This window comes from Grammomys surdaster, unplaced genomic scaffold, assembly GCF_004785775.1.
Source record: "Grammomys surdaster isolate TR1022 unplaced genomic scaffold, NIH_TR_1.0 126086, whole genome shotgun sequence".
Lineage (NCBI taxonomy): Eukaryota > Metazoa > Chordata > Mammalia > Rodentia > Muridae > Grammomys > Grammomys surdaster.
Window position 1 is genome coordinate 1,124,766 of NW_021620894.1, and position 9,533 is coordinate 1,134,298.

Sequence of the window (9,533 nt, forward strand, 5' to 3'; positions counted from 1 at the left end):
TTGTCAATTCTTGATCTTAGAGCATAGGCCATTGGAGTTCTGTTCAGGAACTTTTCCCCTGTGCCCAAGTATTCGAGGGTCTTCCCCACCTCTAGGACAGTTTTCTTAAGTGTGATGTTTCTTCTCAAAGTGTAACCTTGTGTCCCTTAAACACACTAAAGACAAAGGAGAGGCATCAAACCCATTAGTGTCATATTAAGGAAAGAAAACAAAGTACTTCCTTTTCAATTAATTTGACCTACAGTTAGTCCAAGTCTGAGCTCCCCACTGCTCTCTCTGTGTGTGCTCTGTCTGTAATTTGGTTTCTGGCTTGTCTGTTGTGAATCTGTCTGATATATTCCTATTGCCCATCTCTGTGTCTTGTCTTTTCCTACCTGATGTCTTACCACCTTGGGAAGGAATGAAGGGTACTTTATGGAAATCTGTAACAAAGTTTTATGAGAGATTAAATTATTTACTCCAACTGATCCTAAAGCACTTAGTATGGCAAATATATCCGTATCAAGTAATAGCTGTGTCTGAAATTACTTATACTCAGAATAAGGAAAGAAATCTCATAGTAATCTATAATTAAAAACCCAAATAACTCTACTGAAGTTGTTTTGGCCTAATGTTGTATCAGGAGCCATAATGGGGCTAGCTAATAACTAGCAGGTGATCATCCTGAAAAGGCTGCCTTGAATTATTATATAATCTGACAGGTGCGTCCTTATACAGCAAGGCTGTTATGGACTCATTTTTAGGCAATATTCCTGCTATTAATATGTTTTTCATATAATTATTAAACATATATAACAATCACTAAGCAATAGCACACCCTTTGGAGCAGATCTCTACAGATCCATGAAGATGTACTGTCTTGTAGTGATGCTATATAGACAAATAGATGGCTTCTTAAGTCTTAATGATGATTCCATAAGAATTCCTAAAATTTTATCACTGATTATTAAACTCTTTTATAGTGGGACTGCTATTAGGTCCCTTTCTGATAGTCAAAACTGCAATGAGAACTCTGTCAGTCTCCCAGGTGTCATCAGTTAATTGCTCTTAGATAGTAACCAGACTTTCTCCTACTCAGAGCAAATTCCAAGAGGTTGTAAAACAATTAACCAAAGGTCACTAAAAGGGAACTCATGATTTATTATAGGTGCTAGGACAGAAGATAAAATATTGTCTGGGTTTATCTATACAAAACTTCACTAATGACTTAGCTATAGTTTCAAACCTTCAGTGAACCTGTGGAGCTAGACAGGTGATGGATGTTTAGTCAGATAATTACTCCTAATGGATATGCATGTAAACATTCTCTGTTGTAAACTTCTATTTCAATTTATGATTTGGTTTTTGATGTGAACTTGTGATGAACTTTGTAACATGTAATCATGTATTCTGAAAGATGTATAAGTACTGAGGACAAAGAGATGGGAGGCAGAATAGAGAGATAGAATAGAATTTTTCCTCTTTCCCCAGATAGAGCAGAATTTTTCCCCTTTCCCCATTTAGGACCTTTCTGCTTTTCCTCTAGATAGCTTTCATAGGAAACTTTTTACATTTAGTAATAAACTCTATAATAGCTTCTCTAAGTGTCTCTTCTTCCTGCAACCTCAGATCAGCAGATATAAGTTAGAGCCCAGAGTTCCTACTGAGATAGTATAAAGACTGTTTACTTAATCCTTGGCTGTTTTTAGGATGAGGTGGTAAGTGCAAGATACGCAGTTTCTGGCCTCAGAGGATCACAGAAGGCAGGTCAGGTACAGTAGCATAGTAGCTTAGATAAGTAAACTTTTATTATACAGCAACACTAAATATCTTGTAAGACAAAGTCTTACTACTGAATCTCGTGAGACAATCTTATCCCCACCAATGCTCCTCCCCTTCAGCTGCCTCAAGAAGAACCGACAAGAAGAAAGAAGATCATTCCTGACAAAGCTGGGCTGCCCCCTGCAATGTTGCTTGTGTTATAATGTTAATTTTGATTCCCCCAAACTGCTTACATGAGTCTCTGCACATAAGGTACTGAGTGACCCTGACCCTAGTTGGCTCTAATTGGTAAACAAAGATGCCAGAAGTCAATGGCTGGGTAGGACAGACAGAGGCAGGACTTTTAGGATCCCCCAGCTTGGGAAATAGAAGGGAGGAAGAGAAGAATCACCATGAGAGTGGCATAGGATGGAGCAGCTATGTAAGAGATTTGGGTAAGTGGCCCTAGTGGCCACTCCCACAGTTGGATCTGGGGTAGAAGAGATGAAATACAGATTTTAAGGATGTTAATTCTGGAATACAGGAGGGGAGTGTTTGCTAGCTTGGGAAGGTTTAGAAGTGCCCAACCTTTGAGCTAGCCAAGGGATATCAAAATTAATCAGTACAAGCATGTTATTGGGAGCACAGAATGAGTTAACCTAATCACCTCAACATCCTACACCAAGCCATATTTAATAATTGTTATTCTATAGAAGAAAATATCAACTGAAGAGTTTACTATCCCATTAGACTCTAATAATTATAGGAAAGAAAATCAGAACCAAATCCACAGTGTGTTCTTTTCATGATTTTATACTGCCTCATGACTTAGAAAGTTCTGGAAGAGAAGACTTAGTATACAGTCAGGGAACACTTTATCTAGGAAAAGTTTTTGTAAACTAGGTTTAGTTCTTTCAATTCTTGTTTTTTTGGTTAACAACAATGCTCTTTAATCTGTTTTTTGCTTCTTTGTGTTCTTTGTTTGTTTGTTTATTTGTTTCTTTCTTCTTAATTTGTTCCATTGCACATTCTTGATGTATATGGTTTTGGGATTTATAGAATCTGTAATACAGAAATGGCAGGTTTTTGTTTATGAAATTGCACCCATATCTCTGGAATGTAATATTTTAAGAGAGGAATTTGATTGTCAAAATCTTTGTGGAGCTACTTATAGCCAAGACTGGCTATGAGACAGCTGTGTTTACAATTTTTTTCCATTTTTTTTTGTGATACATTTTTGTTTAATTTCTTCCACAAGTACATTTTACCTTGTAAATCTTCTACAAGATGTCACATGATCTGGCATTGTTGTTTAAAAAAAATCTCAAGAGTTCTTTGTAGGAGTTATGTTGTGGATGTGTCTGTTGTGGTTGGGCTCCCTGAAGTTGTGATCAATTGATATCTGTATTGTGTTCAGTTGTAGTCTTCTGTAGTGGCCTCCATTTGCTGTAAAGAGAAGCTTCTTTGATGAGAGGTAAGAGCTATACTTATCTGTGGGTATAAGGGTTAGTTTTAGAATGTATTAAAAATACATTAGAAATAATGAATTAGGAATTATGCTCATCTAGTAAAGTGGTGGTAGTAGGTTCTCTGTTAAGACACATGACCTCTCTAGCCCCAAGTAAGTAATAATAATCAAAGTAGAAGAGGCCTATAATTTGAGAGAGAGTAGAGGAGTGACATAGGAAGGGTTAGAGGAAGGGAGAATGGGAGAGGTTGGATGGAGAAAAGGGAAGGGAGAAATAACATAATAATATTTTAATTAAAACATACTAGCATAAGAAAGCAAAAGAGGCCATGAATTTGAGAGGGAGTAGGTATGAGAGATGGGTTTAAAGGAGGACAGGGAGGGGGAAAATCATGTAAACACAGTACACATATTTGAAATTTAGGAATTCTAAAATTTTTCATACCTAAGGCATATTTAGGAAAACTAGTTTTGTTTCTTGTGTGAATAATATATATATATATATAGTGCTGGGGGTATGCTATGGCTCTTCATCAGTTATCTACAGGAACCATTGATGATTCATTTCACAGAGTACATGAACATCTGTTGTGTGCATATGTTCTCTGAATTGAAACATTCTCTACTTATGAGAACATCATTAAGAATGAGGAAAAACAAATAAACACCCCAAAACAAAAACAAAAAATCAACCAACCAACCAACCAACCAACCAACCAACCAACTAACAAGACAACCAACCAACAAAGCAACAACAACAACAACAAATCTCAAAAACCATTAGGCTCAAGAAACCCTTAAAACTTAACCATATCAGCAATGCTCCTCCAAAAGTTCTACAAGTCATAAAAATTGCTAAAGAAACAAAACTTTCTGATCTGAAAACACTGAGCTAAGGGAAACAAATTTTATGCATCATCATCCATGCTTAGAATAGAGTCTTTGGTGACAAAGTCATCTTAGAATTACCTATGATCTGAGCTAGAATATTATTTACCTATTCTCTCTCTCCTTCTCTCTCTCTCTCTCTCTCTCTCTCTCTCTCTCTCCCTTTCTCTCTTTCTCTCTTAAACCTAGGGCTCTGTGTTTGATAGATAAGCACTTTACCATTTTTTTTAAAAGAACAAGTGAATAGTAAGGGAATGCTAAAATTTAAGGTCATACCCAGATCTTTCTCTTGACAGCTCAAAGACATAGTTATCCTTTGACTTCTGAAATGTTCTCCACCCTGGAACCTACAAGACTTCTTTTATTCTACAATTATTTGTTAAATTGAGCATTTGTTAAGGTTATGTGTAGTACTGAAAATATCTTTAAAGCTCCTATAATTATTCCTGTTCTTCGAATGGTCACAATGGGCCATTGTTAAGCATACTACTAAAGCTTATACTCTGTACTTCTGAAAGGCACTTTTAGATGTTGTACATGACTCCAGATGCTTCTGTGGACCAATTTCCCTTCCTGTGTGTGGTCATATTGTAGGATGCCCTCAATCCTTGCATTTCAATTATTGCCACTTTAAAGACATATGTTTAGAGCAAATTATAATTACTCTACTTTTTAGATTAGCTCTGTATTAATAATTCCTAAGTATGCATTTCTTTCTTTCCTACCATAGACTGACTTTCCATTGACATCTTCTTTCTAATATTTGCCTTTTAGATGTTATGGTAGTACTTTATGGTCTTATTTAAAATTTATTTAATTGCACTCTTCAGTCTTATTTCTCATATATGTCATATTTATGGTTTTCTGGGCCTCAAACCTTAGTCAAATTTGATTTGCGTTTTTTCCATCAATCTTTTTTTTTTTTACCATTGGGACATCAATATACATCAGCTTCTCCAATACTGTGTCTCCTGCACCATTCACCTCTTTTTGTATTTATTGCCATGGGAACTGTTCTGGCTGTTCTCCCTGTCTGCCCTTTTCTCTCTTTCAGCCTCTTCTAGCATTACCATCTATATAAAACATCATTGCTATTAAGAAAGACAGTTCTGATTGCTAGTATTATTTAATCAATTCTTTTTGCCCTCTAAGTTCTATAATCAGCACCACTTATTCACCCTTTGAGATATGAATATTATTAGTTTTAAGATTAGAGACTGAAGTTCAGAGAGAGGTTGAACAGCTACTAAGGTCACATATTTAGCAATCAGCAAAGCCACGATTTGTACTGAAGTTAGTTCACATTTTGAATGCTTAGGAACATCATAACTTATGATTTACCATTGCTACCAATAGTTTTGTTAGAATTACAGCCATAAACTTGACTGTTGCAGGTAAGTTGACAAGCGGTCATCTTATTGGTGCTATGCTGTATCCCTCTCCAGTGGTTATACTCACTTACGTATATGGGAAAGGTTGAGGAATTATCTCCTATTAAAAATATTCTTTTTCAAAAGCTAATACACTGTTAGGCTTTGTTATAACATTTTCAACTTTGATTTTGTTAATCCCCCTTATCCCATCCCTCATCCCTCTGCTTTTTCCTCTTCCTCTCTACCCTAAGAAACTTCTTGTTCATGTTGTCACATGCATTCTATTAACCTCCACCATGCCGACATCTACTTTTTTCCTATCATGACCCCAATTCTAGCTTCATGAACTATATCTACACTCACACTCACACACACACACACACACACACACACACACACACACACACACACACACCTTAACAGAACATTAAATCTAGGATCTGCATATGAAAGTATGCAGATAATACTTTATCTTTCTAAGTCTAGATTACCTTGCATAATAAGATAATTACAAATTTATCTATTTTTCTGCAAATTTTGCTCAGTAAAGCTACATTGTATATTTATACCACACTTTTATTACCTATTGATGGACATTTAGAGGACTTTAGTCTTTTCTTGCTATTTTAAATAGGGCACCAATAGACATGAATATGTAAGTAACTTTGAATAGAATGTAAAGTCCTTTGGTCATATGTCTTATTCAGTATTCTATTGCTATGAAGAGATACCATGGCAATTACAACTCATAAAAGAAAACATTTAATTGGGACTTGCCTACAGTTTCAGAGGTTTAGTTCATTATCCTCATAGTAGCATACAAGCAGACATGGTAGCTGAGAGTTTTACAGCCAGATCTGAAGGCAACAAGGGGAGAGAGAGAGAGAGAGAGAGAGAGAGAGAGAGAGAGAGAGAGAGAGAGAACTTGGGTTTGAAACCTGAAAGCCCACCTCTAGTGACACACTTCCTCTAACAAGCCACAGCTACTAATCCTTTCAAGTAATGACACCCCCTGACCAAGAATTCAAACTTATGAACTATGGGGGTTGTTCTTATTTGAACCACCATAGCATATGCCCAGAAGTGGCATGTGTGGGTCATACGGTAGTTCTGCTTTTAGGTTTTTGAGGTCTCCACACTAATTTCTATAGAGGGTGGACTAGTGTACTTCACACCAGCAGTGAACAGAGTTACTTCCTTTCTCTTATCTTCACCTTTCTCTTATCTTCACCTCTGTTTATGATAGCCATTCTGACTAGGGAAAAGTAGTTTTATCTGAACTTCCCTGGTAGATAAGGATACTGAAAGCCTTTATAATAGCTACTGACTGGGCCAGCAGGATGAACCAGCAGGCAAACATGATTTCTATTAAGTTGGATAAACAAAGGCCAAACCCTGTGACCTACATGGTAGATGTGTCCTCTTCTCTCCACACAGTGACTTTGCTATGCACACATAATGAAAAAAGTTGATAAAATATATTTATTGGTTATTTGTATTTCTTCTCTTGAGAAGTGTTGGTTTTTCTGTGTGTTTAATTTTTACAGTTATTTGTATATTCTATATATTAATACTCAGCTGCTAAGCATCCTTGAACTCTGGACTTTATTTCACTAATAGGCACCCTATTTATATCTCATTTGACATATATATATGGTCTAAATATTACACACACACACACACACACACACACACACACACACACACACATCTTTGTATGTTTTAGAAGTTTCCACTAAGGAAATAGTTGGGGTGGCTATAGTAGTTGCATATTTTTTATGCATTTTATCAATAATTTTTTATATTACCTGCTGTTCAAAGTTTGCAAATTAGTTGCTTTGTGTTTTCTTGTTCTTTTTTATATTGCTTATGCACAGAGAAAGCATATTATCAGCTATGCTATTGTGTGTAATCTAATGTCTGATTTTGAAAGCAGGCTGTGCATTTTTATTCCTTCTACTTTTCATTCCAGTCAAACTAAAGGTCATGTGGCTTCATGGAGAAGGAGAGGTCAGAAACAGAGACTTAAAGCAATCTGGCACCTCACGCAGTCGTCTTCCCTTTTGCGACCTGCGTTCTGTGTCTTCGGAGATGATGGTAGCTGATGACTGGGTAAATCTCTAAGTTGGTTCTGAAAATATTTAGACATACTTGGAAGATACTGTGGCCAAGCCCATACCCAGATATTTTGATCAATGAATCAGACTTTCTTTCTAAGACTCACTCTAGAAAATTGTAGTGATCAGCCAGATTTGAAAAACAGAGGAAGACAAAACCTCTTCCAGATCCTTCAGGTCTCAGCTCCCATGAGGATGTGGTTTTTATGTTTGAGAAGACAGAGCATAGAGAAAGGATGGTGAAGTCAGATGTTGGAGGTTGGGAGTAGGAGATAAAGAAGAGAAAGGCAATTGGGAGGAGTGCTCAAAGAGAGTGATGGAAGGAAGAGACAGTTGACAGTCCTGGAATTTTGATTAGTTAGTAGCTCAGATGAAGACTGCTTAGGCATAAATATAGAGAAGGGCTGCTATCTTGAGATTTTCTTTTCTTTTCATTTCCTTTTTCTTTTATTTTTTCTTTCCTCTTCTTTCTTTTCTTTTCTATCATTAAACTTACTCAGAGGAGAGGGGAATAAGAATTCTTGTTGATTTCTGATTGATTGCATTCCAATAATTAATATTGATCCCTGGAATGAATTAAAATTTGAATAAATCTTTCATTATGCTAAAGTACAACAGCTCTGCAAAATTTCCTCAATCGAACTCACGTCTATTAAAATTAACGGACAGTATTTGTCGTTCTTAAGGCATTGCCTTACGGGGTTTCTGTGGAACCTATAAGGAAGTTGGTTAGGATAAGGACTTTGAATTGGGCAGACTCAGATAAGACTGTGGGTTTTGAAGCACACTGTATCTCTGCAGAGTCAGGCTCTAACACCCTAAGCAAGAGTTGTAGTAAGGAGTGAATAGATGTTTCCAAAAACTTTATTTCTTTTATTATTTTGAGATTATAATATAATTACATCATTTCCTCCTTCCCTTTCCTTTCTCTAAAATCTCCCATATAACTCTCCTTGCTCAAATTTTGTGGCCTCCTTTTCATTAATTGTTATACATATGGATATATATCCATATATATATGTATATATATAAAAACAATTATATATTCCTAATACACAAGTACAAAGATAGACTGTTTCCTTGATGCTTTAGAATTTGGCAGCTGGGACTCAGTTTAATGACACAGTATTAAGCATATTATAGGCTATTTATGAAATAGTGATTGTTATTTTTGTAATATTTATTTTCTTGGATACTACTAGCTGAAAGAAACATTGCTTCAATAAGTCAAGTTATGATGTACACAGGCAACAAACATTTTGTTTCCTTTGGGAAGATAACTCTAAGGAAATGATCCTGAGGGAGCCTCTGTCTTCATAATCAGGCCATTGAGATTGTGAACCAGACTGAGTCTGTTTATTCTCCTATTACCATAGGCCAGGACAGGGGCTGCCTCTTTCCTGGAAGCAGGAGGAACCATTGGATAAAGTAAAAGTTGTAAGTCAAGGTTGTCAGGACAGAGAGAATTATATAAGGGGAAACTGAGATTCTGAGCCTTGGCCCGGGAAAGGAGAAGGTCCAAGCTCCAAGCTGTTGTCTTCTATTCACCAGGTCTTTGCTTTCCCCAGAACACTTCAGAGGAGAGACAGTAAGCAGAGCATCAAGTAAGAGCTGCAAGTAAAGGGAGGTATGTGCCCCTCTGACCCTGATAAGCCATGAAACAAGGGTTAGGAATGCATACTCTGTGTGACTCTGCTGGAGCTTCCCTCCCGCCTGAAGTCTGGAAGGTCCATGATTTTGGGTATTTCATAGTCTTACCTATCCAGTCTGTAAAGTAAGGATAATAGTACAGTCACATATTCTAAGAGCCCCTCACAGTAATTCCTAAATAAGTGTTAGCTTATAATGTTTTTTTCACCCTGCATGCAGTTGAGCTAAGAGATTGTGAGAAGCCTGGCTTCACACACACACACACACACACACACACACACACACACACACACACAC